Source organism: Scomber scombrus, chromosome 22 (genome assembly GCF_963691925.1).
Source record: "Scomber scombrus chromosome 22, fScoSco1.1, whole genome shotgun sequence".
Lineage (NCBI taxonomy): Eukaryota > Metazoa > Chordata > Actinopteri > Scombriformes > Scombridae > Scomber > Scomber scombrus.
In genome coordinates, this window is record NC_084991.1 from 7,534,208 (window position 1) to 7,560,422 (window position 26,215).

Here is a 26,215-nt window from a genome sequence, read left to right on the forward strand (position 1 = left end):
TGGGTTCGAATCCCACTTCTGACAGCCTGCATTTTTCACAGCAGGCCTTCAAGCTACCAGTAGCACAATATTGGGGAAGAGAGATGTTGACCTTCGCTGGGCGATGAGCGCTTGAGAGACAAGCCACAACGCTTCGTGCCTACACTCTCATCCTGTGAGCACAAAGCAATGCCTTGGCGAACAGTACCTGTGCTACTATGTGTTTGATGAACTGTAAATCAGTATGGACGCGCTCTTTCAAAACATTGAGTGAAAGAACATCTCCCACATCACCTCGTCTGCAAACGGCGCATTAGCTAGATATGTCAGGTTTATGCGTTTTTATTGACACTCAGACCTTGTCCGTAAAATTTGAAATGACTTGGTAATGACTGAATCCTTTGTGGTTACTGTTCTTAATGTGGGATATTTGTATTATAAATGATAGCGAAATACCATGGCCATAGGCTAATACGCAAATTGACACTGTACTCGAGTCGGTTCTCGAGAGACATGATTGGATCGAGTCCCTGGTTCCATGGTGTAATGGTTAGCACTCTGGACTCTGAATCCAGCGATCCGAGTTCAAATCTCGGTGGGACCTGTGTTTTAAGAGGATGCCCAATTCCAGGATTGTCCACCACTGACCTTAAAAAAAACCCTACTTTGACCTGATATTGTAACTCACTCTTGATATTGTAACTCACTCTTGATATTGTAACTCACTCTTGATATTGTCCGGTTCTCCAGAAAGAGCTGTGAGGACACATTTAAGACAGCGACTAGCGTGGTTCCATGGTGTAATGGTTAGCACTCTGGACTTTGAATCCAGTGATCCGAGTTCAAATCTCGGTGGAACCTCCTCCAGTGTATCGGCTGCGTGATGGGTAGCAGTTTAGTCGCTGTATTACTGGTAGTGTCTGCGATGTCCTCTTAGTAACATACGTGGCGCTACCATGTATGAAATAGTTTGACACCTGTCAGCTGCAACAGAGAAGTGGTTCCATGGTGTAATGGTTAGCACTCTGGACTCTGAATCCAGCGATCCGAGTTCAAATCTCGGTGGAACCTGGTAGTAAGAGCAGGCAAAGATTGTGCATTGTAGATTGTGGCTATCTTGTGTCTTGTTCCAGTGTCAGTTCCTATGAAGGTGCACAGGAAACATGAGGGGCATAGAGCATCATCCTCAAACTGGTGCACGTTTGTAATAAGCCTGAATCGCAATGTAGAAGAACTCCATCTGCTTGATTTCCTGCTTGTTGTTGTGTTAGTGTCATTCACTACCCAAAATAGTCAGTTTTCCATACTTTGTCACTCTCTATAACCATCCGCTTCGCCTTTGTTGTAGCTGTGTTTACATTCTGTTGACTGAACAGCGAACAAGAGAGATTCCCCACCCATCATCGCTAATTGCTATGTGGATCACGAATCGTAGGTCGGCACCTTAAGGCACCGTCAGGATGGCCGAGCGGTCTAAGGCGCTGCGTTCAGGTCGCAGTCTCCCCTGGAGGCGTGGGTTCGAATCCCACTTCTGACAGCCTGCATTTTTCACAGCAGGCCTTCAAGCTACCAGTAGCACAATATTGGGGAAGAGAGATGTTGACCTTCGCTGGGCGATGAGCGCTTGAGAGACAAGCCACAACGCTTCGTGCCTACACTCTCATCCTGTGAGCACAAAGCAATGCCTTGGCGAACAGTACCTGTGCTACTATGTGTTTGATGAACTGTAAATGAGTATGGACGCGCTCTTTCAAAACATTGAGTGAAAGAACATCTCCCACATCACCTCGTCTGCAAACGGCGCATTAGCTAGATATGTCAGGTTTATGCGTTTTTATTGACACTCAGACCTTGTCCGTAAAATTTGAAATGACTTGGTAATGACTGAATCCTTTGTGGTTACTGTTCTTAATGTGGGATATTTGTATTATAAATGATAGCGAAATACCATGGCCATAGGCTAATACGCAAATTGACACTGTACTCGAGTCGGTTCTCGAGAGACATGATTGGACCGAGTCCCTGGTTCCATGGTGTAATGGTTAGCACTCTGGACTCTGAATCCAGCGATCCGAGTTCAAATATCGGTGGAACCTGGTTTTAATAGAATGCACAGTTTTAAGACAGCGACCTGATAACCTACCTTCACCTGATATTGCCATTAGCTGGAAATCTTAGACTCATCCCTCACTCTTGATATTGTCCAATTGTCTTGAAAGAAAACCTTTCAGCCTACTTTAAAGCTAGCTAGGAGTTGCGTTTCCGTGGTGTAATGCTTATAGGCTAATGTGGACACTGACAGTGTTCTCCACTATCCTGTCAAGAGACATTATCGCCCAGGCTATGTGGTTCCATGGTGTAATGGTTAGCACTCTGGACTCTGAATCCAGCGATCCGAGTTCAAATCTCGGTGGGACCTGTTTTTTAAGAGGATGCCCAATTCCAGGATTGTCCACCACTGACCTTAAAAAAAACCCTACTTTGACCTGATATTGTAACTCACTCTTGATATTGTAACTCACTCTTGATATTGTCCGGTTCTCCAGAAAGAGCTGTGAGGACACATTTAAGACAGCTACTAGCGTGGTTCCATGGTGTAATGGTTAGCACTCTGGACTTTGAATCCAGTGATCCGAGTTCAAATCTCGGTGGAACCTCCTCCAGTGTATCGGCTGCGTGATGGGTAGCAGTTTAGTCGCTGTATTACTGGTAGTGTCTGCGATGTCCTCTTAGTAACATACGTGGCGCTACCATGTATGAAATAGTTTGACACCTGTCAGCTGCAACAGAGAAGTGGTTCCATGGTGTAATGGTTAGCACTCTGGACTCTGAATCCAGCGATCCGAGTTCAAATCTCGGTGGAACCTGGTAGTAAGAGCAGGCAAAGATTGTGCATTGTAGATTGTGGCTATCTTGTGTCTTGTTCCAGTGTCAGTTCCTATGAAGGTGCACAGGAAACATGAGGGGCATAGAGCATCATCCTCAAACTGGTGCACGTTTGTAATAAGCCTGAATCGCAATGTAGAAGAACTCCATCTGCTTGATTTCCTGCTTGTTGTTGTGTTAGTGTCATTCACTACCCAAAATAGTCAGTTTTCCATACTTTGTCACTCTCTATAACCATCCGCTTCGCCTTTGTTGTAGCTGTGTTTACATTCTGTGGACTGAACAGCGAACAAGAGAGATTCCCCACCCATCATCGCTAATTGCTATGTGGATCGCGAATCGTAGGTCGGCACCTTAAGGCACCGTCAGGATGGCCGAGCGGTCTAAGGCGCTGCGTTCAGGTCGCAGTCTCCCCTGGAGGCGTGGGTTCGAATCCCACTTCTGACAGCCTGCATTTTTCACAGCAGGCCTTCAAGCTACCAGTAGCACAATATTGGGGAAGAGAGATGTTGACCTTCGCTGGGCGATGAGCGCTTGAGAGACAAGCCACAACGCTTCGTGCCTACACTCTCATCCTGTGAGCACAAAGCAATGCCTTGGCGAACAGTACCTGTGCTACTATGTGTTTGATGAACTGTAAATCAGTATGGACGCGCTCTTTCAAAACATTGAGTGAAAGAACATCTCCCACATCACCTCGTCTGCAAACGGCGCATTAGCTAGATATGTCAGGTTTATGCGTTTTTATTGACACTCAGACCTTGTCCGTAAAATTTGAAATGACTTGGTAATGACTGAATCCTTTGTGGTTACTGTTCTTAATGTGGGATATTTGTATTATAAATGATAGCGAAATACCATGGCCATAGGCTAATACGCAAATTGACACTGTACTCGAGTCGGTTCTCGAGAGACATGATTGGATCGAGTCCCTGGTTCCATGGTGTAATGGTTAGCACTCTGGACTCTGAATCCAGCGATCCGAGTTCAAATCTCGGTGGGACCTGTGTTTTAAGAGGATGCCCAATTCCAGGATTGTCCACCACTGACCTTAAAAAAAACCCTACTTTGACCTGATATTGTAACTCACTCTTGATATTGTAACTCACTCTTGATATTGTAACTCACTCTTGATATTGTCCGGTTCTCCAGAAAGAGCTGTGAGGACACATTTAAGACAGCGACTAGCGTGGTTCCATGGTGTAATGGTTAGCACTCTGGACTTTGAATCCAGTGATCCGAGTTCAAATCTCGGTGGAACCTCCTCCAGTGTATCGGCTGCGTGATGGGTAGCAGTTTAGTCGCTGTATTACTGGTAGTGTCTGCGATGTCCTCTTAGTAACATACGTGGCGCTACCATGTATGAAATAGTTTGACACCTGTCAGCTGCAACAGAGAAGTGGTTCCATGGTGTAATGGTTAGCACTCTGGACTCTGAATCCAGCGATCCGAGTTCAAATCTCGGTGGAACCTGGTAGTAAGAGCAGGCAAAGATTGTGCATTGTAGATTGTGGCTATCTTGTGTCTTGTTCCAGTGTCAGTTCCTATGAAGGTGCACAGGAAACATGAGGGGCATAGAGCATCATCCTCAAACTGGTGCACGTTTGTAATAAGCCTGAATCGCAATGTAGAAGAACTCCATCTGCTTGATTTCCTGCTTGTTGTTGTGTTAGTGTCATTCACTACCCAAAATAGTCAGTTTTCCATACTTTGTCACTCTCTATAACCATCCGCTTCGCCTTTGTTGTAGCTGTGTTTACATTCTGTTGACTGAACAGCGAACAAGAGAGATTCCCCACCCATCATCGCTAATTGCTATGTGGATCACGAATCGTAGGTCGGCACCTTAAGGCACCGTCAGGATGGCCGAGCGGTCTAAGGCGCTGCGTTCAGGTCGCAGTCTCCCCTGGAGGCGTGGGTTCGAATCCCACTTCTGACAGCCTGCATTTTTCACAGCAGGCCTTCAAGCTACCAGTAGCACAATATTGGGGAAGAGAGATGTTGACCTTCGCTGGGCGATGAGCGCTTGAGAGACAAGCCACAACGCTTCGTGCCTACACTCTCATCCTGTGAGCACAAAGCAATGCCTTGGCGAACAGTACCTGTGCTACTATGTGTTTGATGAACTGTAAATGAGTATGGACGCGCTCTTTCAAAACATTGAGTGAAAGAACATCTCCCACATCACCTCGTCTGCAAACGGCGCATTAGCTAGATATGTCAGGTTTATGCGTTTTTATTGACACTCAGACCTTGTCCGTAAAATTTGAAATGACTTGGTAATGACTGAATCCTTTGTGGTTACTGTTCTTAATGTGGGATATTTGTATTATAAATGATAGCGAAATACCATGGCCATAGGCTAATACGCAAATTGACACTGTACTCGAGTCGGTTCTCGAGAGACATGATTGGACCGAGTCCCTGGTTCCATGGTGTAATGGTTAGCACTCTGGACTCTGAATCCAGCGATCCGAGTTCAAATCTCGGTGGAACCTGGTTTTAATAGAATGCACAGTTTTAAGACAGCGACCTGATAACCTACCTTCACCTGATATTGCCATTAGCTGGAAATCTTAGACTCATCCCTCACTCTTGATATTGTCCAATTGTCTTGAAAGAAAACCTTTCAGCCTACTTTAAAGCTAGCTAGGAGTTGCGTTTCCGTGGTGTAATGCTTATAGGCTAATGTGGACACTGACAGTGTTCTCCACTATCCTGTCAAGAGACATTATCGCTCAGGCTATGTGGTTCCATGGTGTAATGGTTAGCACTCTGGACTCTGAATCCAGCGATCCGAGTTCAAATCTCGGTGGGACCTGTTTTTTAAGAGGATGCCCAATTCCAGGATTGTCCACCACTGACCTTAAAAAAAACCCTACTTTGACCTGATATTGTAACTCACTCTTGATATTGTCCGGTTCTCCAGAAAGAGCTGTGAGGACACATTTAAGACAGCTACTAGCGTGGTTCCATGGTGTAATGGTTAGCACTCTGGACTTTGAATCCAGTGATCCGAGTTCAAATCTCGGTGGAACCTCCTCCAGTGTATCGGCTGCGTGATGGGTAGCAGTTTAGTCGCTGTATTACTGGTAGTGTCTGCGATGTCCTCTTAGTAACATACGTGGCGCTACCATGTATGAAATAGTTTGACACCTGTCAGCTGCAACAGAGAAGTGGTTCCATGGTGTAATGGTTAGCACTCTGGACTCTGAATCCAGCGATCCGAGTTCAAATCTCGGTGGAACCTGGTAGTAAGAGCAGGCAAAGATTGTGCATTGTAGATTGTGGCTATCTTGTGTCTTGTTCCAGTGTCAGTTCCTATGAAGGTGCACAGGAAACATGAGGGGCATAGAGCATCATCCTCAAACTGGTGCACGTTTGTAATAAGCCTGAATCGCAATGTAGAAGAACTCCATCTGCTTGATTTCCTGCTTGTTGTTGTGTTAGTGTCATTCACTACCCAAAATAGTCAGTTTTCCATACTTTGTCACTCTCTATAACCATCCGCTTCGCCTTTGTTGTAGCTGTGTTTACATTCTGTTGACTGAACAGCGAACAAGAGAGATTCCCCACCCATCATCGCTAATTGCTATGTGGATCACGAATCGTAGGTCGGCACCTTAAGGCACCGTCAGGATGGCCGAGCGGTCTAAGGCGCTGCGTTCAGGTCGCAGTCTCCCCTGGAGGCGTGGGTTCGAATCCCACTTCTGACAGCCTGCATTTTTCACAGCAGGCCTTCAAGCTACCAGTAGCACAATATTGGGGAAGAGAGATGTTGACCTTCGCTGGGCGATGAGCGCTTGAGAGACAAGCCACAACGCTTCGTGCCTACACTCTCATCCTGTGAGCACAAAGCAATGCCTTGGCGAACAGTACCTGTGCTACTATGTGTTTGATGAACTGTAAATCAGTATGGACGCGCTCTTTCAAAACATTGAGTGAAAGAACATCTCCCACATCACCTCGTCTGCAAACGGCGCATTAGCTAGATATGTCAGGTTTATGCGTTTTTATTGACACTCAGACCTTGTCCGTAAAATTTGAAATGACTTGGTAATGACTGAATCCTTTGTGGTTACTGTTCTTAATGTGGGATATTTGTATTATAAATGATAGCGAAATACCATGGCCATAGGCTAATACGCAAATTGACACTGTACTCGAGTCGGTTCTCGAGAGACATGATTGGACCGAGTCCCTGGTTCCATGGTGTAATGGTTAGCACTCTGGACTCTGAATCCAGCGATCCGAGTTCAAATCTCGGTGGAACCTGGTTTTAATAGGATGCACAGTTTTAAGACAGCGACCTGATAACCTACCTTCACCTGATATTGCCATTAGCTGGAAATCTTAGACTCATCCCTCACTCTTGATATTGTCCAATTGTCTTGAAAGAAAACCTTTCAGCCTACTTTAAAGCTAGCTAGGAGTTGCGTTTCCGTGGTGTAATGCTTATAGGCTAATGTGGACACTGACAGTGTTCTCCACTATCCTGTCAAGAGACATTATCACCCAGGCTATGTGGTTCCATGGTGTAATGGTTAGCACTCTGGACTCTGAATCCAGCGATCCGAGTTCAAATCTCGGTGGGACCTGTGTTTTAAGAGGATGCCCAATTCCAGGATTGTCCACCACTGACCTTAAAAAAAACCCTACTTTGACCTGATATTGTAACTCACTCTTGATATTGTCCGGTTCTCCAGAAAGAGCTGTGAGGACACATTTAAGACAGCTACTAGCGTGGTTCCATGGTGTAATGGTTAGCACTCTGGACTTTGAATCCAGTGATCCAAGTTCAAATCTCGGTGGAACCTCCTCCAGTGTATCGGCTGCGTGATGGGTAGCAGTTTAGTCGCTGTATTACTGGTAGTGTCTGCGATGTCCTCTTAGTAACATACGTGGCGCTACCATGTATGAAATAGTTTGACACCTGTCAGCTGCAACAGAGAAGTGGTTCCATGGTGTAATGGTTAGCACTCTGGACTCTGAATCCAGCGATCCGAGTTCAAATCTCGGTGGAACCTGGTAGTAAGAGCAGGCAAAGATTGTGCATTGTAGATTGTGGCTATCTTGTGTCTTGTTCCAGTGTCAGTTCCTATGAAGGTGCACAGGAAACATGAGGGGCATAGAGCATCATCCTCAAACTGGTGCACGTTTGTAATAAGCCTGAATCGCAATGTAGAAGAACTCCATCTGCTTGATTTCCTGCTTGTTGTTGTGTTAGTGTCATTCACTACCCAAAATAGTCAGTTTTCCATACTTTGTCACTCTCTATAACCATCCGCTTCGCCTTTGTTGTAGCTGTGTTTACATTCTGTTGACTGAACAGCGAACAAGAGAGATTCCCCACCCATCATCGCTAATTGCTATGTGGATCACGAATCGTAGGTCGGCACCTTAAGGCACCGTCAGGATGGCCGAGCGGTCTAAGGCGCTGCGTTCAGGTCGCAGTCTCCCCTGGAGGCGTGGGTTCGAATCCCACTTCTGACAGCCTGCATTTTTCACAGCAGGCCTTCAAGCTACCAGTAGCACAATATTGGGGAAGAGAGATGTTGACCTTCGCTGGGCGATGAGCGCTTGAGAGACAAGCCACAACGCTTCGTGCCTACACTCTCATCCTGTGAGCACAAAGCAATGCCTTGGCGAACAGTACCTGTGCTACTATGTGTTTGATGAACTGTAAATGAGTATGGACGCGCTCTTTCAAAACATTGAGTGAAAGAACATCTCCCACATCACCTCGTCTGCAAACGGCGCATTAGCTAGATATGTCAGGTTTATGCGTTTTTATTGACACTCAGACCTTGTCCGTAAAATTTGAAATGACTTGGTAATGACTGAATCCTTTGTGGTTACTGTTCTTAATGTGGGATATTTGTATTATAAATGATAGCGAAATACCATGGCCATAGGCTAATACGCAAATTGACACTGTACTCGAGTCGGTTCTCGAGAGACATGATTGGACCGAGTCCCTGGTTCCATGGTGTAATGGTTAGCACTCTGGACTCTGAATCCAGCGATCCGAGTTCAAATCTCGGTGGAACCTGGTTTTAATAGAATGCACAGTTTTAAGACAGCGACCTGATAACCTACCTTCACCTGATATTGCCATTAGCTGGAAATCTTAGACTCATCCCTCACTCTTGATATTGTCCAATTGTCTTGAAAGAAAACCTTTCAGCCTACTTTAAAGCTAGCTAGGAGTTGCGTTTCCGTGGTGTAATGCTTATAGGCTAATGTGGACACTGACAGTGTTCTCCACTATCCTGTCAAGAGACATTATCGCTCAGGCTATGTGGTTCCATGGTGTAATGGTTAGCACTCTGGACTCTGAATCCAGCGATCCGAGTTCAAATCTCGGTGGGACCTGTTTTTTAAGAGGATGCCCAATTCCAGGATTGTCCACCACTGACCTTAAAAAAAACCCTACTTTGACCTGATATTGTAACTCACTCTTGATATTGTCCGGTTCTCCAGAAAGAGCTGTGAGGACACATTTAAGACAGCTACTAGCGTGGTTCCATGGTGTAATGGTTAGCACTCTGGACTTTGAATCCAGTGATCCGAGTTCAAATCTCGGTGGAACCTCCTCCAGTGTATCGGCTGCGTGATGGGTAGCAGTTTAGTCGCTGTATTACTGGTAGTGTCTGCGATGTCCTCTTAGTAACATACGTGGCGCTACCATGTATGAAATAGTTTGACACCTGTCAGCTGCAACAGAGAAGTGGTTCCATGGTGTAATGGTTAGCACTCTGGACTCTGAATCCAGCGATCCGAGTTCAAATCTCGGTGGAACCTGGTAGTAAGAGCAGGCAAAGATTGTGCATTGTAGATTGTGGCTATCTTGTGTCTTGTTCCAGTGTCAGTTCCTATGAAGGTGCACAGGAAACATGAGGGGCATAGAGCATCATCCTCAAACTGGTGCACGTTTGTAATAAGCCTGAATCGCAATGTAGAAGAACTCCATCTGCTTGATTTCCTGCTTGTTGTTGTGTTAGTGTCATTCACTACCCAAAATAGTCAGTTTTCCATACTTTGTCACTCTCTATAACCATCCGCTTCGCCTTTGTTGTAGCTGTGTTTACATTCTGTTGACTGAACAGCGAACAAGAGAGATTCCCCACCCATCATCGCTAATTGCTATGTGGATCACGAATCGTAGGTCGGCACCTTAAGGCACCGTCAGGATGGCCGAGCGGTCTAAGGCGCTGCGTTCAGGTCGCAGTCTCCCCTGGAGGCGTGGGTTCGAATCCCACTTCTGACAGCCTGCATTTTTCACAGCAGGCCTTCAAGCTACCAGTAGCACAATATTGGGGAAGAGAGATGTTGACCTTCGCTGGGCGATGAGCGCTTGAGAGACAAGCCACAACGCTTCGTGCCTACACTCTCATCCTGTGAGCACAAAGCAATGCCTTGGCGAACAGTACCTGTGCTACTATGTGTTTGATGAACTGTAAATGAGTATGGACGCGCTCTTTCAAAACATTGAGTGAAAGAACATCTCCCACATCACCTCGTCTGCAAACGGCGCATTAGCTAGATATGTCAGGTTTATGCGTTTTTATTGACACTCAGACCTTGTCCGTAAAATTTGAAATGACTTGGTAATGACTGAATCCTTTGTGGTTACTGTTCTTAATGTGGGATATTTGTATTATAAATGATAGCGAAATACCATGGCCATAGGCTAATACGCAAATTGACACTGTACTCGAGTCGGTTCTCGAGAGACATGATTGGACCGAGTCCCTGGTTCCATGGTGTAATGGTTAGCACTCTGGACTCTGAATCCAGCGATCCGAGTTCAAATCTCGGTGGAACCTGGTTTTAATAGAATGCACAGTTTTAAGACAGCGACCTGATAACCTACCTTCACCTGATATTGCCATTAGCTGGAAATCTTAGACTCATCCCTCACTCTTGATATTGTCCAATTGTCTTGAAAGAAAACCTTTCAGCCTACTTTAAAGCTAGCTAGGAGTTGCGTTTCCGTGGTGTAATGCTTATAGGCTAATGTGGACACTGACAGTGTTCTCCACTATCCTGTCAAGAGACATTATCGCTCAGGCTATGTGGTTCCATGGTGTAATGGTTAGCACTCTGGACTCTGAATCCAGCGATCCGAGTTCAAATCTCGGTGGGACCTGTTTTTTAAGAGGATGCCCAATTCCAGGATTGTCCACCACTGACCTTAAAAAAAACCCTACTTTGACCTGATATTGTAACTCACTCTTGATATTGTCCGGTTCTCCAGAAAGAGCTGTGAGGACACATTTAAGACAGCTACTAGCGTGGTTCCATGGTGTAATGGTTAGCACTCTGGACTTTGAATCCAGTGATCCGAGTTCAAATCTCGGTGGAACCTCCTCCAGTGTATCGGCTGCGTGATGGGTAGCAGTTTAGTCGCTGTATTACTGGTAGTGTCTGCGATGTCCTCTTAGTAACATACGTGGCGCTACCATGTATGAAATAGTTTGACACCTGTCAGCTGCAACAGAGAAGTGGTTCCATGGTGTAATGGTTAGCACTCTGGACTCTGAATCCAGCGATCCGAGTTCAAATCTCGGTGGAACCTGGTAGTAAGAGCAGGCAAAGATTGTGCATTGTAGATTGTGGCTATCTTGTGTCTTGTTCCAGTGTCAGTTCCTATGAAGGTGCACAGGAAACATGAGGGGCATAGAGCATCATCCTCAAACTGGTGCACGTTTGTAATAAGCCTGAATCGCAATGTAGAAGAACTCCATCTGCTTGATTTCCTGCTTGTTGTTGTGTTAGTGTCATTCACTACCCAAAATAGTCAGTTTTCCATACTTTGTCACTCTCTATAACCATCCGCTAATGACGAGGCTTCGCCTTTGTTGTAGCTGTGTTTACATTCTGTTGACTGAACAGCGAACAAGAGAGATTCCCCACCCATCATCGCTAATTGCTATGTGGATCACGAATCGTAGGTCGGCACCTTAAGGCACCGTCAGGATGGCCGAGCGGTCTAAGGCGCTGCGTTCAGGTCGCAGTCTCCCCTGGAGGCGTGGGTTCGAATCCCACTTCTGACAGCCTGCATTTTTCACAGCAGGCCTTCAAGCTACCAGTAGCACAATATTGGGGAAGAGAGATGTTGACCTTCGCTGGGCGATGAGCGCTTGAGAGACAAGCCACAACGCTTCGTGCCTACACTCTCATCCTGTGAGCACAAAGCAATGCCTTGGCGAACAGTACCTGTGCTACTATGTGTTTGATGAACTGTAAATGAGTATGGACGCGCTCTTTCAAAACATTGAGTGAAAGAACATCTCCCACATCACCTCGTCTGCAAACGGCGCATTAGCTAGATATGTCAGGTTTATGCGTTTTTATTGACACTCAGACCTTGTCCGTAAAATTTGAAATGACTTGGTAATGACTGAATCCTTTGTGGTTACTGTTCTTAATGTGGGATATTTGTATTATAAATGATAGCGAAATACCATGGCCATAGGCTAATACGCAAATTGACACTGTACTCGAGTCGGTTCTCGAGAGACATGATTGGACCGAGTCCCTGGTTCCATGGTGTAATGGTTAGCACTCTGGACTCTGAATCCAGCGATCCGAGTTCAAATATCGGTGGAACCTGGTTTTAATAGAATGCACAGTTTTAAGACAGCGACCTGATAACCTACCTTCACCTGATATTGCCATTAGCTGGAAATCTTAGACTCATCCCTCACTCTTGATATTGTCCAATTGTCTTGAAAGAAAACCTTTCAGCCTACTTTAAAGCTAGCTAGGAGTTGCGTTTCCGTGGTGTAATGCTTATAGGCTAATGTGGACACTGACAGTGTTCTCCACTATCCTGTCAAGAGACATTATCGCCCAGGCTATGTGGTTCCATGGTGTAATGGTTAGCACTCTGGACTCTGAATCCAGCGATCCGAGTTCAAATCTCGGTGGGACCTGTTTTTTAAGAGGATGCCCAATTCCAGGATTGTCCACCACTGACCTTAAAAAAAACCCTACTTTGACCTGATATTGTAACTCACTCTTGATATTGTAACTCACTCTTGATATTGTCCGGTTCTCCAGAAAGAGCTGTGAGGACACATTTAAGACAGCTACTAGCGTGGTTCCATGGTGTAATGGTTAGCACTCTGGACTTTGAATCCAGTGATCCGAGTTCAAATCTCGGTGGAACCTCCTCCAGTGTATCGGCTGCGTGATGGGTAGCAGTTTAGTCGCTGTATTACTGGTAGTGTCTGCGATGTCCTCTTAGTAACATACGTGGCGCTACCATGTATGAAATAGTTTGACACCTGTCAGCTGCAACAGAGAAGTGGTTCCATGGTGTAATGGTTAGCACTCTGGACTCTGAATCCAGCGATCCGAGTTCAAATCTCGGTGGAACCTGGTAGTAAGAGCAGGCAAAGATTGTGCATTGTAGATTGTGGCTATCTTGTGTCTTGTTCCAGTGTCAGTTCCTATGAAGGTGCACAGGAAACATGAGGGGCATAGAGCATCATCCTCAAACTGGTGCACGTTTGTAATAAGCCTGAATCGCAATGTAGAAGAACTCCATCTGCTTGATTTCCTGCTTGTTGTTGTGTTAGTGTCATTCACTACCCAAAATAGTCAGTTTTCCATACTTTGTCACTCTCTATAACCATCCGCTTCGCCTTTGTTGTAGCTGTGTTTACATTCTGTTGACTGAACAGCGAACAAGAGAGATTCCCCACCCATCATCGCTAATTGCTATGTGGATCACGAATCGTAGGTCGGCACCTTAAGGCACCGTCAGGATGGCCGAGCGGTCTAAGGCGCTGCGTTCAGGTCGCAGTCTCCCCTGGAGGCGTGGGTTCGAATCCCACTTCTGACAGCCTGCATTTTTCACAGCAGGCCTTCAAGCTACCAGTAGCACAATATTGGGGAAGAGAGATGTTGACCTTCGCTGGGCGATGAGCGCTTGAGAGACAAGCCACAACGCTTCGTGCCTACACTCTCATCCTGTGAGCACAAAGCAATGCCTTGGCGAACAGTACCTGTGCTACTATGTGTTTGATGAACTGTAAATCAGTATGGACGCGCTCTTTCAAAACATTGAGTGAAAGAACATCTCCCACATCACCTCGTCTGCAAACGGCGCATTAGCTAGATATGTCAGGTTTATGCGTTTTTATTGACACTCAGACCTTGTCCGTAAAATTTGAAATGACTTGGTAATGACTGAATCCTTTGTGGTTACTGTTCTTAATGTGGGATATTTGTATTATAAATGATAGCGAAATACCATGGCCATAGGCTAATACGCAAATTGACACTGTACTCGAGTCGGTTCTCGAGAGACATGATTGGACCGAGTCCCTGGTTCCATGGTGTAATGGTTAGCACTCTGGACTCTGAATCCAGCGATCCGAGTTCAAATCTCGGTGGAACCTGGTTTTAATAGGATGCACAGTTTTAAGACAGCGACCTGATAACCTACCTTCACCTGATATTGCCATTAGCTGGAAATCTTAGACTCATCCCTCACTCTTGATATTGTCCAATTGTCTTGAAAGAAAACCTTTCAGCCTACTTTAAAGCTAGCTAGGAGTTGCGTTTCCGTGGTGTAATGCTTATAGGCTAATGTGGACACTGACAGTGTTCTCCACTATCCTGTCAAGAGACATTATCACCCAGGCTATGTGGTTCCATGGTGTAATGGTTAGCACTCTGGACTCTGAATCCAGCGATCCGAGTTCAAATCTCGGTGGGACCTGTGTTTTAAGAGGATGCCCAATTCCAGGATTGTCCACCACTGACCTTAAAAAAAACCCTACTTTGACCTGATATTGTAACTCACTCTTGATATTGTCCGGTTCTCCAGAAAGAGCTGTGAGGACACATTTAAGACAGCTACTAGCGTGGTTCCATGGTGTAATGGTTAGCACTCTGGACTTTGAATCCAGTGATCCAAGTTCAAATCTCGGTGGAACCTCCTCCAGTGTATCGGCTGCGTGATGGGTAGCAGTTTAGTCGCTGTATTACTGGTAGTGTCTGCGATGTCCTCTTAGTAACATACGTGGCGCTACCATGTATGAAATAGTTTGACACCTGTCAGCTGCAACAGAGAAGTGGTTCCATGGTGTAATGGTTAGCACTCTGGACTCTGAATCCAGCGATCCGAGTTCAAATCTCGGTGGAACCTGGTAGTAAGAGCAGGCAAAGATTGTGCATTGTAGATTGTGGCTATCTTGTGTCTTGTTCCAGTGTCAGTTCCTATGAAGGTGCACAGGAAACATGAGGGGCATAGAGCATCATCCTCAAACTGGTGCACGTTTGTAATAAGCCTGAATCGCAATGTAGAAGAACTCCATCTGCTTGATTTCCTGCTTGTTGTTGTGTTAGTGTCATTCACTACCCAAAATAGTCAGTTTTCCATACTTTGTCACTCTCTATAACCATCCGCTTCGCCTTTGTTGTAGCTGTGTTTACATTCTGTTGACTGAACAGCGAACAAGAGAGATTCCCCACCCATCATCGCTAATTGCTATGTGGATCACGAATCGTAGGTCGGCACCTTAAGGCACCGTCAGGATGGCCGAGCGGTCTAAGGCGCTGCGTTCAGGTCGCAGTCTCCCCTGGAGGCGTGGGTTCGAATCCCACTTCTGACAGCCTGCATTTTTCACAGCAGGCCTTCAAGCTACCAGTAGCACAATATTGGGGAAGAGAGATGTTGACCTTCGCTGGGCGATGAGCGCTTGAGAGACAAGCCACAACGCTTCGTGCCTACACTCTCATCCTGTGAGCACAAAGCAATGCCTTGGCGAACAGTACCTGTGCTACTATGTGTTTGATGAACTGTAAATGAGTATGGACGCGCTCTTTCAAAACATTGAGTGAAAGAACATCTCCCACATCACCTCGTCTGCAAACGGCGCATTAGCTAGATATGTCAGGTTTATGCGTTTTTATTGACACTCAGACCTTGTCCGTAAAATTTGAAATGACTTGGTAATGACTGAATCCTTTGTGGTTACTGTTCTTAATGTGGGATATTTGTATTATAAATGATAGCGAAATACCATGGCCATAGGCTAATACGCAAATTGACACTGTACTCGAGTCGGTTCTCGAGAGACATGATTGGACCGAGTCCCTGGTTCCATGGTGTAATGGTTAGCACTCTGGACTCTGAATCCAGCGATCCGAGTTCAAATCTCGGTGGAACCTGGTTTTAATAGAATGCACAGTTTTAAGACAGCGACCTGATAACCTACCTTCACCTGATATTGCCATTAGCTGGAAATCTTAGACTCATCCCTCACTCTTGATATTGTCCAATTGTCTTGAAAGAAAACCTTTCAGCCTACTTTAAAGCTAGCTAGGAGTTGCGTTTCCGTGGTGTAATGCTTATAGGCTAATGTGGACACTGACAGTGTTCTCCACTATCCTGTCAAGAGACATTATCGCTCAGGCTATGTGGTTCCATGGTGTAATGGTTAGCACTCTGGACTCTGAATCCAGCGATCCGAGTTCAAATCTCGGTGGGACCTGTTTTTTAAGAGGATGCCCAATTCCAGGATTGTCCACCACTGACCTTAAAAAAAACCCTACTTTGACCTGATATTGTAACTCACTCTTGATATTGTCCGGTTCTCCAGAAAGAGCTGTGAGGACACATTTAAGACAGCTACTAGCGTGGTTCCATGGTGTAATGGTTAGCACTCTGGACTTTGAATCCAGTGATCCGAGTTCAAATCTCGGTGGAACCTCCTCCAGTGTATCGGCTGCGTGATGGGTAGCAGTTTAGTCGCTGTATTACTGGTAGTGTCTGCGATGTCCTCTTAGTAACATACGTGGCGCTACCATGTATGAAATAGTTTGACACCTGTCAGCTGCAACAGAGAAGTGGTTCCATGGTGTAATGGTTAGCACTCTGGACTCTGAATCCAGCGATCCGAGTTCAAATCTCGGTGGAACCTGGTAGTAAGAGCAGGCAAAGATTGTGCATTGTAGATTGTGGCTATCTTGTGTCTTGTTCCAGTGTCAGTTCCTATGAAGGTGCACAGGAAACATGAGGGGCATAGAGCATCATCCTCAAACTGGTGCACGTTTGTAATAAGCCTGAATCGCAATGTAGAAGAACTCCATCTGCTTGATTTCCTGCTTGTTGTTGTGTTAGTGTCATTCACTACCCAAAATAGTCAGTTTTCCATACTTTGTCACTCTCTATAACCATCCGCTTCGCCTTTGTTGTAGCTGTGTTTACATTCTGTTGACTGAACAGCGAACAAGAGAGATTCCCCACCCATCATCGCTAATTGCTATGTGGATCACGAATCGTAGGTCGGCACCTTAAGGCACCGTCAGGATGGCCGAGCGGTCTAAGGCGCTGCGTTCAGGTCGCAGTCTCCCCTGGAGGCGTGGGTTCGAATCCCACTTCTGACAGCCTGCATTTTTCACAGCAGGCCTTCAAGCTACCAGTAGCACAATATTGGGGAAGAGAGATGTTGACCTTCGCTGGGCGATGAGCGCTTGAGAGACAAGCCACAACGCTTCGTGCCTACACTCTCATCCTGTGAGCACAAAGCAATGCCTTGGCGAACAGTACCTGTGCTACTATGTGTTTGATGAACTGTAAATGAGTATGGACGCGCTCTTTCAAAACATTGAGTGAAAGAACATCTCCCACATCACCTCGTCTGCAAACGGCGCATTAGCTAGATATGTCAGGTTTATGCGTTTTTATTGACACTCAGACCTTGTCCGTAAAATTTGAAATGACTTGGTAATGACTGAATCCTTTGTGGTTACTGTTCTTAATGTGGGATATTTGTATTATAAATGATAGCGAAATACCATGGCCATAGGCTAATACGCAAATTGACACTGTACTCGAGTCGGTTCTCGAGAGACATGATTGGACCGAGTCCCTGGTTCCATGGTGTAATGGTTAGCACTCTGGACTCTGAATCCAGCGATCCGAGTTCAAATCTCGGTGGAACCTGGTTTTAATAGAATGCACAGTTTTAAGACAGCGACCTGATAACCTACCTTCACCTGATATTGCCATTAGCTGGAAATCTTAGACTCATCCCTCACTCTTGATATTGTCCAATTGTCTTGAAAGAAAACCTTTCAGCCTACTTTAAAGCTAGCTAGGAGTTGCGTTTCCGTGGTGTAATGCTTATAGGCTAATGTGGACACTGACAGTGTTCTCCACTATCCTGTCAAGAGACATTATCGCTCAGGCTATGTGGTTCCATGGTGTAATGGTTAGCACTCTGGACTCTGAATCCAGCGATCCGAGTTCAAATCTCGGTGGGACCTGTTTTTTAAGAGGATGCCCAATTCCAGGATTGTCCACCACTGACCTTAAAAAAAACCCTACTTTGACCTGATATTGTAACTCACTCTTGATATTGTCCGGTTCTCCAGAAAGAGCTGTGAGGACACATTTAAGACAGCTACTAGCGTGGTTCCATGGTGTAATGGTTAGCACTCTGGACTTTGAATCCAGTGATCCGAGTTCAAATCTCGGTGGAACCTCCTCCAGTGTATCGGCTGCGTGATGGGTAGCAGTTTAGTCGCTGTATTACTGGTAGTGTCTGCGATGTCCTCTTAGTAACATACGTGGCGCTACCATGTATGAAATAGTTTGACACCTGTCAGCTGCAACAGAGAAGTGGTTCCATGGTGTAATGGTTAGCACTCTGGACTCTGAATCCAGCGATCCGAGTTCAAATCTCGGTGGAACCTGGTAGTAAGAGCAGGCAAAGATTGTGCATTGTAGATTGTGGCTATCTTGTGTCTTGTTCCAGTGTCAGTTCCTATGAAGGTGCACAGGAAACATGAGGGGCATAGAGCATCATCCTCAAACTGGTGCACGTTTGTAATAAGCCTGAATCGCAATGTAGAAGAACTCCATCTGCTTGATTTCCTGCTTGTTGTTGTGTTAGTGTCATTCACTACCCAAAATAGTCAGTTTTCCATACTTTGTCACTCTCTATAACCATCCGCTAATGACGAGGCTTCGCCTTTGTTGTAGCTGTGTTTACATTCTGTTGACTGAACAGCGAACAAGAGAGATTCCCCACCCATCATCGCTAATTGCTATGTGGATCACGAATCGTAGGTCGGCACCTTAAGGCACCGTCAGGATGGCCGAGCGGTCTAAGGCGCTGCGTTCAGGTCGCAGTCTCCCCTGGAGGCGTGGGTTCGAATCCCACTTCTGACAGCCTGCATTTTTCACAGCAGGCCTTCAAGCTACCAGTTGCACAATATTGGGGAAGAGAGATGTTGACCTTCGCTGGGCGATGAGCGCTTGAGAGACAAGCCACAACGCTTCGTGCCTACACTCTCATCCTGTGAGCACAAAGCAATGCCTTGGCGAACAGTACCTGTGCTACTATGTGTTTGATGAACTGTAAATGAGTATGGACGCGCTCTTTCAAAACATTGAGTGAAAGAACATCTCCCACATCACCTCGTCTGCAAACGGCGCATTAGCTAGATATGTCAGGTTTATGCGTTTTTATTGACACTCAGACCTTGTCCGTAAAATTTGAAATGACTTGGTAATGACTGAATCCTTTGTGGTTACTGTTCTTAATGTGGGATATTTGTATTATAAATGATAGCGAAATACCATGGCCATAGGCTAATACGCAAATTGACACTGTACTCGAGTCGGTTCTCGAGAGACATGATTGGACCGAGTCCCTGGTTCCATGGTGTAATGGTTAGCACTCTGGACTCTGAATCCAGCGATCCGAGTTCAAATATCGGTGGAACCTGGTTTTAATAGAATGCACAGTTTTAAGACAGCGACCTGATAACCTACCTTCACCTGATATTGCCATTAGCTGGAAATCTTAGACTCATCCCTCACTCTTGATATTGTCCAATTGTCTTGAAAGAAAACCTTTCAGCCTACTTTAAAGCTAGCTAGGAGTTGCGTTTCCGTGGTGTAATGCTTATAGGCTAATGTGGACACTGACAGTGTTCTCCACTATCCTGTCAAGAGACATTATCGCCCAGGCTATGTGGTTCCATGGTGTAATGGTTAGCACTCTGGACTCTGAATCCAGCGATCCGAGTTCAAATCTCGGTGGGACCTGTTTTTTAAGAGGATGCCCAATTCCAGGATTGTCCACCACTGACCTTAAAAAAAACCCTACTTTGACCTGATATTGTAACTCACTCTTGATATTGTAACTCACTCTTGATATTGTCCGGTTCTCCAGAAAGAGCTGTGAGGACACATTTAAGACAGCTACTAGCGTGGTTCCATGGTGTAATGGTTAGCACTCTGGACTTTGAATCCAGTGATCCGAGTTCAAATCTCGGTGGAACCTCCTCCAGTGTATCGGCTGCGTGATGGGTAGCAGTTTAGTCGCTGTATTACTGGTAGTGTCTGCGATGTCCTCTTAGTAACATACGTGGCGCTACCATGTATGAAATAGTTTGACACCTGTCAGCTGCAACAGAGAAGTGGTTCCATGGTGTAATGGTTAGCACTCTGGACTCTGAATCCAGCGATCCGAGTTCAAATCTCGGTGGAACCTGGTAGTAAGAGCAGGCAAAGATTGTGCATTGTAGATTGTGGCTATCTTGTGTCTTGTTCCAGTGTCAGTTCCTATGAAGGTGCACAGGAAACATGAGGGGCATAGAGCATCATCCTCAAACTGGTGCACGTTTGTAATAAGCCTGAATCGCAATGTAGAAGAACTCCATCTGCTTGATTTCCTGCTTGTTGTTGTGTTAGTGTCATTCACTACCCAAAATAGTCAGTTTTCCATACTTTGTCACTCTCTATAACCATCCGCTTCGCCTTTGTTGTAGCTGTGTTTACATTCTGTGGACTGAACAGCGAACAAGAGAGATTCCCCACCCATCATCGCTAATTGCTATGTGGATCGCGAATCGTAGGTCGGCACCTTAAGGCACCGTCAGGATGGCCGAGCGGTCTAAGGCGCTGCGTTCAGGTCGCAGTCTCCCCTGGAGGCGTGGGTTCGAATCCCACTTCTGACAGCCTGCATTTTTCACAGCAGGCCTTCAAGCTACCAGTAGCACAATATTGGGGAAGAGAGATGTTGACCTTCGCTGGGCGATGAGCGCTTGAGAGACAAGCCACAACGCTTCGTGCCTACACTCTCATCCTGTGAGCACAAAGCAATGCCTTGGCGAACAGTACCTGTGCTACTATGTGTTTGATGAACTGTAAATCAGTATGGACGCGCTCTTTCAAAACATTGAGTGAAAGAACATCTCCCACATCACCTCGTCTGCAAACGGCGCATTAGCTAGATATGTCAGGTTTATGCGTTTTTATTGACACTCAGACCTTGTCCGTAAAATTTGAAATGACTTGGTAATGACTGAATCCTTTGTGGTTACTGTTCTTAATGTGGGATATTTGTATTATAAATGATAGCGAAATACCATGGCCATAGGCTAATACGCAAATTGACACTGTACTCGAGTCGGTTCTCGAGAGACATGATTGAACCGAGTCCCTGGTTCCATGGTGTAATGGTTAGCACTCTGGACTCTGAATCCAGGGATCCGAGTTCAAATCTCGGTGGAACCTGGTTTTAATAGGATGCACAGTTTTAAGACAGCGACCTGATAACCTACCTTCACCTGATATTGCCATTAGCTGGAAATCTTAGACTCATCCCTCACTCTTGATATTGTCCAATTGTCTTGAAAGAAAACCTTTCAGCCTACTTTAAAGCTAGCTAGGAGTTGCGTTTCCGTGGTGTAATGCTTATAGGCTAATGTGGACACTGACAGTGTTCTCCACTATCCTGTCAAGAGACATTATCGCCCAGGCTATGTGGTTCCATGGTGTAATGGTTAGCACTCTGGACTCTGAATCCAGCGATCCGAGTTCAAATCTCGGTGGGACCTGTTTTTTAAGAGGATGCCCAATTCCAGGATTGTCCACCACTGACCTTAAAAAAAACCCTACTTTGACCTGATATTGTAACTCACTCTTGATATTGTCCGGTTCTCCAGAAAGAGCTGTGAGGACACATTTAAGACAGCTACTAGCGTGGTTCCATGGTGTAATGGTTAGCACTCTGGACTTTGAATCCAGTGATCCGAGTTCAAATCTCGGTGGAACCTCCTCCAGTGTATCGGCTGCGTGATGGGTAGCAGTTTAGTCGCTGTATTACTGGTAGTGTCTGCGATGTCCTCTTAGTAACATACGTGGCGCTACCATGTATGAAATAGTTTGACACCTGTCAGCTGCAACAGAGAAGTGGTTCCATGGTGTAATGGTTAGCACTCTGGACTCTGAATCCAGCGATCCGAGTTCAAATCTCGGTGGAACCTGGTAGTAAGAGCAGGCAAAGATTGTGCATTGTAGATTGTGGCTATCTTGTGTCTTGTTCCAGTGTCAGTTCCTATGAAGGTGCACAGGAAACATGAGGGGCATAGAGCATCATCCTCAAACTGGTGCACGTTTGTAATAAGCCTGAATCGCAATGTAGAAGAACTCCATCTGCTTGATTTCCTGCTTGTTGTTGTGTTAGTGTCATTCACTACCCAAAATAGTCAGTTTTCCATACTTTGTCACTCTCTATAACCATCCGCTTCGCCTTTGTTGTAGCTGTGTTTACATTCTGTGGACTGAACAGCGAACAAGAGAGATTCCCCACCCATCATCGCTAATTGCTATGTGGATCGCGAATCGTAGGTCGGCACCTTAAGGCACCATCAGGATGGCCGAGCGGTCTAAGGCGCTGCGTTCAGGTCGCAGTCTCCCCTGGAGGCGTGGGTTCGAATCCCACTTCTGACAGCCTGCATTTTTCACAGCAGGCCTTCAAGCTACCAGTAGCACAATATTGGGGAAGAGAGATGTTGACCTTCGCTGGGCGATGAGCGCTTGAGAGACAAGCCACAACGCTTCGTGCCTACACTCTCATCCTGTGAGCACAAAGCAATGCCTTGGCGAACAGTACCTGTGCTACTATGTGTTTGATGAACTGTAAATGAGTATGGACGCGCTCTTTCAAAACATTGAGTGAAAGAACATCTCCCACATCACCTCGTCTGCAAACGGCACATTAGCTAGATATGTCAGGTTTATGCGTTTTTATTGACACTCAGACCTTGTCCGTAAAATTTGAAATGACTTGGTAATGACTGAATCCTTTGTGGTTACTGTTCTTAATGTGGGATATTTGTATTATAAATGATAGCGAAATACCATGGCCATAGGCTAATACGCAAATTGACACTGTACTCGAGTCGGTTCTCGAGAGACATGATTGGACCGAGTCCCTGGTTCCATGGTGTAATGGTTAGCACTCTGGACTCTGAATCCAGCGATCCGAGTTCAAATCTCGGTGGGACCTGTGTTTTAAGAGGATGCCCAATTCCAGGATTGTCCACCACTGACCTTAAAAAAAACCCTACTTTGACCTGATATTGTAACTCACTCTTGATATTGTCCGGTTCTCCAGAAAGAGCTGTGAGGACACATTTAAGACAGCGACTAGCGTGGTTCCATGGTGTAATGGTTAGCACTCTGGACTTTGAATCCAGTGATCCGAGTTCAAATCTCGGTGGAACCTCCTCCAGTGTATCGGCTGCGTGATGGGTAGCAGTTTAGTCGCTGTATTACTGGTAGTGTCTGCGATGTCCTCTTAGTAACATACGTGGCGCTACCATGTATGAAATAGTTTGACACCTGTCAGCTGCAACAGAGAAGTGGTTCCATGGTGTAATGGTTAGCACTCTGGACTCTGAATCCAGCGATCCGAGTTCAAATCTCGGTGGAACCTGGTAGTAAGAGCAGGCAAAGATTGTGCATTGTAGATTGTGGCTATCTTGTGTCTTGTTCCAGTGTCAGTTCCTATGAAGGTGCACAGGAAACATGAGGGGCATAGAGCATCATCCTCAAACTGGTGCACGTTTGTAATAAGCCTGAATCGCAATGTAGAAGAACTCCATCTGCTTGATTTCCTGCTTGTTGTTGTGTTAGTGTCATTCACTACCCAAAATAGTCAGTTTTCCATACTTTGTCACTCTCTATAACCATCCGCTTCGCCTTTGTTGTAGCTGTGTTTACATTCTGTTGACTGAACAGCGAACAAGAGAGATTCCCCACCCATCATCGCTAATTGCTATGTGGATCACGAATCGTAGGTCGGCACCTTAAGGCACCGTCAGGATGGCCGAGCGGTCTAAGGCGCTGCGTTCAGGTCGCAGTCTCCCCTGGAGGCGTGGGTTCGAATCCCACTTCTGACAGCCTGCATTTTTCACAGCAGGCCTTCAAGCTACCAGTAGCACAATATTGGGGAAGAGAGATGTTGACCTTCGCTGGGCGATGAGCGCTTGAGAGACAAGCCACAACGCTTCGTGCCTACACTCTCATCCTGTGAGCACAAAGCAATGCCTTGGCGAACAGTACCTGTGCTACTATGTGTTTGATGAACTGTAAATGAGTATGGACGCGCTCTTTCAAAACATTGAGTGAAAGAACATCTCCCACATCACCTCGTCTGCAAACGGCGCATTAGCTAGATATGTCAGGTTTATGCGTTTTTATTGACACTCAGACCTTGTCCGTAAAATTTGAAATGACTTGGTAATGACTGAATCCTTTGTGGTTACTGTTCTTAATGTGGGATATTTGTATTATAAATGATAGCGAAATACCATGGCCATAGGCTAATACGCAAATTGACACTGTACTCGAGTCGGTTCTCGAGAGACATGATTGGACCGAGTCCCTGGTTCCATGGTGTAATGGTTAGCACTCTGGACTCTGAATCCAGCGATCCGAGTTCAAATCTCGGTGGAACCTGGTTTTAATAGAATGCACAGTTTTAAGACAGCGACCTGATAACCTACCTTCACCTGATATTGCCATTAGCTGGAAATCTTAGACTCATCCCTCACTCTTGATATTGTCCAATTGTCTTGAAAGAAAACCTTTCAGCCTACTTTAAAGCTAGCTAGGAGTTGCGTTTCCGTGGTGTAATGCTTATAGGCTAATGTGGACACTGACAGTGTTCTCCACTATCCTGTCAAGAGACATTATCGCTCAGGCTATGTGGTTCCATGGTGTAATGGTTAGCACTCTGGACTCTGAATCCAGCGATCCGAGTTCAAATCTCGGTGGGACCTGTTTTTTAAGAGGATGCCCAATTCCAGGATTGTCCACCACTGACCTTAAAAAAAACCCTACTTTGACCTGATATTGTAACTCACTCTTGATATTGTCCGGTTCTCCAGAAAGAGCTGTGAGGACACATTTAAGACAGCTACTAGCGTGGTTCCATGGTGTAATGGTTAGCACTCTGGACTTTGAATCCAGTGATCCGAGTTCAAATCTCGGTGGAACCTCCTCCAGTGTATCGGCTGCGTGATGGGTAGCAGTTTAGTCGCTGTATTACTGGTAGTGTCTGCGATGTCCTCTTAGTAACATACGTGGCGCTACCATGTATGAAATAGTTTGACACCTGTCAGCTGCAACAGAGAAGTGGTTCCATGGTGTAATGGTTAGCACTCTGGACTCTGAATCCAGCGATCCGAGTTCAAATCTCGGTGGAACCTGGTAGTAAGAGCAGGCAAAGATTGTGCATTGTAGATTGTGGCTATCTTGTGTCTTGTTCCAGTGTCAGTTCCTATGAAGGTGCACAGGAAACATGAGGGGCATAGAGCATCATCCTCAAACTGGTGCACGTTTGTAATAAGCCTGAATCGCAATGTAGAAGAACTCCATCTGCTTGATTTCCTGCTTGTTGTTGTGTTAGTGTCATTCACTACCCAAAATAGTCAGTTTTCCATACTTTGTCACTCTCTATAACCATCCGCTTCGCCTTTGTTGTAGCTGTGTTTACATTCTGTTGACTGAACAGCGAACAAGAGAGATTCCCCACCCATCATCGCTAATTGCTATGTGGATCACGAATCGTAGGTCGGCACCTTAAGGCACCGTCAGGATGGCCGAGCGGTCTAAGGCGCTGCGTTCAGGTCGCAGTCTCCCCTGGAGGCGTGGGTTCGAATCCCACTTCTGACAGCCTGCATTTTTCACAGCAGGCCTTCAAGCTACCAGTAGCACAATATTGGGGAAGAGAGATGTTGACCTTCGCTGGGCGATGAGCGCTTGAGAGACAAGCCACAACGCTTCGTGCCTACACTCTCATCCTGTGAGCACAAAGCAATGCCTTGGCGAACAGTACCTGTGCTACTATGTGTTTGATGAACTGTAAATCAGTATGGACGCGCTCTTTCAAAACATTGAGTGAAAGAACATCTCCCACATCACCTCGTCTGCAAACGGCGCATTAGCTAGATATGTCAGGTTTATGCGTTTTTATTGACACTCAGACCTTGTCCGTAAAATTTGAAATGACTTGGTAATGAC

At 45.8% G+C, this 26,215-nt stretch overlaps 1 protein-coding gene and 50 non-coding genes across 51 annotated transcripts in view; 50 read left to right on the forward strand and 1 right to left on the reverse strand.

Annotated features, from left to right (window-relative positions):
• Positions 1–26,215, reverse strand: part of LOC134004461 (mitogen-activated protein kinase 12-like) — a 424,476-nt gene that overhangs the window by 334,766 nt on the left and 63,495 nt on the right. The gene's annotated exons all lie outside the window — the stretch shown is intronic.
• On the forward strand, positions 769–840 carry trnaq-uug (transfer RNA glutamine (anticodon UUG)). Its single transcript has one exon. It is a non-coding gene; the product is annotated as a tRNA-Gln (tRNA).
• Positions 979–1,050, forward strand: trnaq-cug (transfer RNA glutamine (anticodon CUG)). Its single transcript has one exon. It is a non-coding gene; the product is annotated as a tRNA-Gln (tRNA).
• On the forward strand, positions 2,565–2,636 carry trnaq-uug (transfer RNA glutamine (anticodon UUG)). The gene has a single exon. It is a non-coding gene; the product is annotated as a tRNA-Gln (tRNA).
• On the forward strand, positions 2,775–2,846 carry trnaq-cug (transfer RNA glutamine (anticodon CUG)). The gene has a single exon. It is a non-coding gene; the product is annotated as a tRNA-Gln (tRNA).
• On the forward strand, positions 4,057–4,128 carry trnaq-uug (transfer RNA glutamine (anticodon UUG)). Its single transcript has one exon. It is a non-coding gene; the product is annotated as a tRNA-Gln (tRNA).
• On the forward strand, positions 4,267–4,338 carry trnaq-cug (transfer RNA glutamine (anticodon CUG)). Its single transcript has one exon. It is a non-coding gene; the product is annotated as a tRNA-Gln (tRNA).
• Positions 5,292–5,363, forward strand: trnaq-cug (transfer RNA glutamine (anticodon CUG)). Its single transcript has one exon. It is a non-coding gene; the product is annotated as a tRNA-Gln (tRNA).
• trnaq-uug (transfer RNA glutamine (anticodon UUG)) lies at positions 5,834–5,905 on the forward strand. The gene has a single exon. It is a non-coding gene; the product is annotated as a tRNA-Gln (tRNA).
• trnaq-cug (transfer RNA glutamine (anticodon CUG)) lies at positions 6,044–6,115 on the forward strand. The gene has a single exon. It is a non-coding gene; the product is annotated as a tRNA-Gln (tRNA).
• Positions 7,069–7,140, forward strand: trnaq-cug (transfer RNA glutamine (anticodon CUG)). Its single transcript has one exon. It is a non-coding gene; the product is annotated as a tRNA-Gln (tRNA).
• On the forward strand, positions 7,392–7,463 carry trnaq-cug (transfer RNA glutamine (anticodon CUG)). Its single transcript has one exon. It is a non-coding gene; the product is annotated as a tRNA-Gln (tRNA).
• Positions 7,611–7,682, forward strand: trnaq-uug (transfer RNA glutamine (anticodon UUG)). Its single transcript has one exon. It is a non-coding gene; the product is annotated as a tRNA-Gln (tRNA).
• trnaq-cug (transfer RNA glutamine (anticodon CUG)) lies at positions 7,821–7,892 on the forward strand. Its single transcript has one exon. It is a non-coding gene; the product is annotated as a tRNA-Gln (tRNA).
• Positions 8,846–8,917, forward strand: trnaq-cug (transfer RNA glutamine (anticodon CUG)). Its single transcript has one exon. It is a non-coding gene; the product is annotated as a tRNA-Gln (tRNA).
• On the forward strand, positions 9,169–9,240 carry trnaq-cug (transfer RNA glutamine (anticodon CUG)). The gene has a single exon. It is a non-coding gene; the product is annotated as a tRNA-Gln (tRNA).
• On the forward strand, positions 9,388–9,459 carry trnaq-uug (transfer RNA glutamine (anticodon UUG)). The gene has a single exon. It is a non-coding gene; the product is annotated as a tRNA-Gln (tRNA).
• Positions 9,598–9,669, forward strand: trnaq-cug (transfer RNA glutamine (anticodon CUG)). The gene has a single exon. It is a non-coding gene; the product is annotated as a tRNA-Gln (tRNA).
• Positions 10,623–10,694, forward strand: trnaq-cug (transfer RNA glutamine (anticodon CUG)). Its single transcript has one exon. It is a non-coding gene; the product is annotated as a tRNA-Gln (tRNA).
• trnaq-cug (transfer RNA glutamine (anticodon CUG)) lies at positions 10,946–11,017 on the forward strand. Its single transcript has one exon. It is a non-coding gene; the product is annotated as a tRNA-Gln (tRNA).
• trnaq-uug (transfer RNA glutamine (anticodon UUG)) lies at positions 11,165–11,236 on the forward strand. The gene has a single exon. It is a non-coding gene; the product is annotated as a tRNA-Gln (tRNA).
• Positions 11,375–11,446, forward strand: trnaq-cug (transfer RNA glutamine (anticodon CUG)). Its single transcript has one exon. It is a non-coding gene; the product is annotated as a tRNA-Gln (tRNA).
• trnaq-cug (transfer RNA glutamine (anticodon CUG)) lies at positions 12,735–12,806 on the forward strand. The gene has a single exon. It is a non-coding gene; the product is annotated as a tRNA-Gln (tRNA).
• Positions 12,973–13,044, forward strand: trnaq-uug (transfer RNA glutamine (anticodon UUG)). Its single transcript has one exon. It is a non-coding gene; the product is annotated as a tRNA-Gln (tRNA).
• Positions 13,183–13,254, forward strand: trnaq-cug (transfer RNA glutamine (anticodon CUG)). Its single transcript has one exon. It is a non-coding gene; the product is annotated as a tRNA-Gln (tRNA).
• trnaq-cug (transfer RNA glutamine (anticodon CUG)) lies at positions 14,208–14,279 on the forward strand. Its single transcript has one exon. It is a non-coding gene; the product is annotated as a tRNA-Gln (tRNA).
• On the forward strand, positions 14,531–14,602 carry trnaq-cug (transfer RNA glutamine (anticodon CUG)). Its single transcript has one exon. It is a non-coding gene; the product is annotated as a tRNA-Gln (tRNA).
• On the forward strand, positions 14,750–14,821 carry trnaq-uug (transfer RNA glutamine (anticodon UUG)). The gene has a single exon. It is a non-coding gene; the product is annotated as a tRNA-Gln (tRNA).
• Positions 14,960–15,031, forward strand: trnaq-cug (transfer RNA glutamine (anticodon CUG)). The gene has a single exon. It is a non-coding gene; the product is annotated as a tRNA-Gln (tRNA).
• trnaq-cug (transfer RNA glutamine (anticodon CUG)) lies at positions 15,985–16,056 on the forward strand. Its single transcript has one exon. It is a non-coding gene; the product is annotated as a tRNA-Gln (tRNA).
• trnaq-cug (transfer RNA glutamine (anticodon CUG)) lies at positions 16,308–16,379 on the forward strand. The gene has a single exon. It is a non-coding gene; the product is annotated as a tRNA-Gln (tRNA).
• On the forward strand, positions 16,527–16,598 carry trnaq-uug (transfer RNA glutamine (anticodon UUG)). Its single transcript has one exon. It is a non-coding gene; the product is annotated as a tRNA-Gln (tRNA).
• On the forward strand, positions 16,737–16,808 carry trnaq-cug (transfer RNA glutamine (anticodon CUG)). Its single transcript has one exon. It is a non-coding gene; the product is annotated as a tRNA-Gln (tRNA).
• Positions 17,762–17,833, forward strand: trnaq-cug (transfer RNA glutamine (anticodon CUG)). Its single transcript has one exon. It is a non-coding gene; the product is annotated as a tRNA-Gln (tRNA).
• Positions 18,085–18,156, forward strand: trnaq-cug (transfer RNA glutamine (anticodon CUG)). Its single transcript has one exon. It is a non-coding gene; the product is annotated as a tRNA-Gln (tRNA).
• Positions 18,304–18,375, forward strand: trnaq-uug (transfer RNA glutamine (anticodon UUG)). The gene has a single exon. It is a non-coding gene; the product is annotated as a tRNA-Gln (tRNA).
• Positions 18,514–18,585, forward strand: trnaq-cug (transfer RNA glutamine (anticodon CUG)). Its single transcript has one exon. It is a non-coding gene; the product is annotated as a tRNA-Gln (tRNA).
• On the forward strand, positions 19,874–19,945 carry trnaq-cug (transfer RNA glutamine (anticodon CUG)). Its single transcript has one exon. It is a non-coding gene; the product is annotated as a tRNA-Gln (tRNA).
• On the forward strand, positions 20,112–20,183 carry trnaq-uug (transfer RNA glutamine (anticodon UUG)). The gene has a single exon. It is a non-coding gene; the product is annotated as a tRNA-Gln (tRNA).
• On the forward strand, positions 20,322–20,393 carry trnaq-cug (transfer RNA glutamine (anticodon CUG)). Its single transcript has one exon. It is a non-coding gene; the product is annotated as a tRNA-Gln (tRNA).
• On the forward strand, positions 21,347–21,418 carry trnaq-cug (transfer RNA glutamine (anticodon CUG)). Its single transcript has one exon. It is a non-coding gene; the product is annotated as a tRNA-Gln (tRNA).
• trnaq-cug (transfer RNA glutamine (anticodon CUG)) lies at positions 21,670–21,741 on the forward strand. Its single transcript has one exon. It is a non-coding gene; the product is annotated as a tRNA-Gln (tRNA).
• Positions 21,889–21,960, forward strand: trnaq-uug (transfer RNA glutamine (anticodon UUG)). Its single transcript has one exon. It is a non-coding gene; the product is annotated as a tRNA-Gln (tRNA).
• trnaq-cug (transfer RNA glutamine (anticodon CUG)) lies at positions 22,099–22,170 on the forward strand. Its single transcript has one exon. It is a non-coding gene; the product is annotated as a tRNA-Gln (tRNA).
• Positions 23,124–23,195, forward strand: trnaq-cug (transfer RNA glutamine (anticodon CUG)). The gene has a single exon. It is a non-coding gene; the product is annotated as a tRNA-Gln (tRNA).
• On the forward strand, positions 23,343–23,414 carry trnaq-uug (transfer RNA glutamine (anticodon UUG)). Its single transcript has one exon. It is a non-coding gene; the product is annotated as a tRNA-Gln (tRNA).
• Positions 23,553–23,624, forward strand: trnaq-cug (transfer RNA glutamine (anticodon CUG)). The gene has a single exon. It is a non-coding gene; the product is annotated as a tRNA-Gln (tRNA).
• On the forward strand, positions 24,578–24,649 carry trnaq-cug (transfer RNA glutamine (anticodon CUG)). Its single transcript has one exon. It is a non-coding gene; the product is annotated as a tRNA-Gln (tRNA).
• Positions 24,901–24,972, forward strand: trnaq-cug (transfer RNA glutamine (anticodon CUG)). Its single transcript has one exon. It is a non-coding gene; the product is annotated as a tRNA-Gln (tRNA).
• trnaq-uug (transfer RNA glutamine (anticodon UUG)) lies at positions 25,120–25,191 on the forward strand. The gene has a single exon. It is a non-coding gene; the product is annotated as a tRNA-Gln (tRNA).
• trnaq-cug (transfer RNA glutamine (anticodon CUG)) lies at positions 25,330–25,401 on the forward strand. The gene has a single exon. It is a non-coding gene; the product is annotated as a tRNA-Gln (tRNA).